The 1,564-nt window shown below is 39.0% G+C and overlaps 1 pseudogene; it reads right to left on the bottom strand.

Annotated features, from left to right (window-relative positions):
- Nucleotides 1–980: 980 nt before the first annotated feature.
- On the bottom strand, nt 981–1,079 carry LOC132297937 (small nucleolar RNA R71; annotated as a pseudogene).
- Nucleotides 1,080–1,564: the final 485 nt, after the last annotated feature.

Here is a 1,564-nt window from a genome sequence, read left to right as displayed (position 1 = left end):
TGGAGTTGAAGTGCTAAAGGACCTTTGTGAGCTTTTCCTTACTCAACCCTTAGTTAAATCGTCGGCCCACGTGGAGGCTTGTATTTCAATTCTTAGATAAATCGTAAGCCCACGTGGAGGCATTTTATTGTTCTTTGCATATTTTTGAAAGCATGGGAGTATAGGATCATTGCATGTGGAGGAAGTTTGTTGTTGACTGATTTGTTGTGAAGGTGAAGTGTTTGTTCATAGCTTGTTGCTTGTTTTGTTTTGTTGTGTATGCATTGTCGTAGGTTATTAAATCCTACACTTGTCCCTCTTAATTTGAATTTAGAATCCATTGTTCGTACACCTAGGGGAAGGGGTAATTTTGATCATTCTACTTCTACAATGGAAGTAAATAATGAGGACCATGTGGAGGGCCTTGGTCATATAGACCAACAAGGTATCCTCCATCCCAATGTGCATCATGATAACATGCAAGTACTATTAGGCATGCCAAGACCATTCATTCACCAACCACAACAACAAGGCTAAGTTCCATTGGGAATACTAAGGCCAATGTATGCTCCACAACCTCCCATCATCCAAAGAAATCAAGGTGCCCGTGTTGCACCTCCAATTGTTAATCCTCCCCTTGCTTTAAGAGATCACTATGTGCCTAATGAATATAATGCACCCACATGCATTCAATTGCCACCATTTAGAGCACACCACTATGAAATCAAACAACAAACCATTCAAATGCTTCCTAATTATCATGGACTTCCAAGTGAAGAACCTTACAAGCATTTGGATGAGTTTCTTATAGTATGTTCCACCGTAAGATATACGGATATGCTAGAAGAGGTCTTAAGGCTTAAACTTTTTCCATTCACCCTCAAAGACAAGGCAAAATATTGGTTTAACAATTTTAGGCCTTTTTCAATAACTTCTTGGGCAGAAATGTAATAAGAGTTCTTGAAGAAGTACTATCCGGTTTCTAAGACCAATGCCATGAGAACTTCAATTAGGGAATTTTCACATGGGGATGGGGAAACATTTCATGAGGCATGGGAATGCTTTAATGAATTACTTAGGAAGTGTCTACATCATGACATGCACAAATGGCAATTAGTTCAATATTTCTTTGAGAGCTTATTGGATAATTACAAGGGCATGGTTGATGCTTCCATGGGTGGCTCTTACATTGATAGGCATGAGGATGATGTGTGGCGTCTTTATGAGAGCATGAGTGAAAATTCTTTGCATCGAATTCTAGTGGTAGGGAGAGTGTTGGCTTACATCAAGTCGACCACTCCAATGAAATTGCCACCGAGATGAAATCATTATCTCAAAGGTTTGATCAATTCTTGCTCAACCAAAACTCAGCGAATCAAGTATCTTCCTTCCCTAACCATTCTCATTATGCATCTAATGAGACATGTATGACTTGTTCAAGTGTTTTACATTCTACTTCCAATTATCCCCATGGACATGTGCAAAGTGAGCATAATGAACAAGTAAATGCAACATTTGTGAATTAAGGAAACAATCCTTATGGCAATCACTATAATCCTAGTTGGAGAAATCACCCGAACTTCTC

The sequence above is a fragment of the Cornus florida genome, unplaced genomic scaffold (genome assembly GCF_030987335.1).
Source record: "Cornus florida cultivar Cherokee Brave unplaced genomic scaffold, ASM3098733v1 CherokeeBrave_3.0.0_Hap2_Chr02, whole genome shotgun sequence".
NCBI lineage: Eukaryota > Viridiplantae > Streptophyta > Magnoliopsida > Cornales > Cornaceae > Cornus > Cornus florida.
This window is presented reverse-complemented; position numbering and strand designations above follow the sequence as displayed.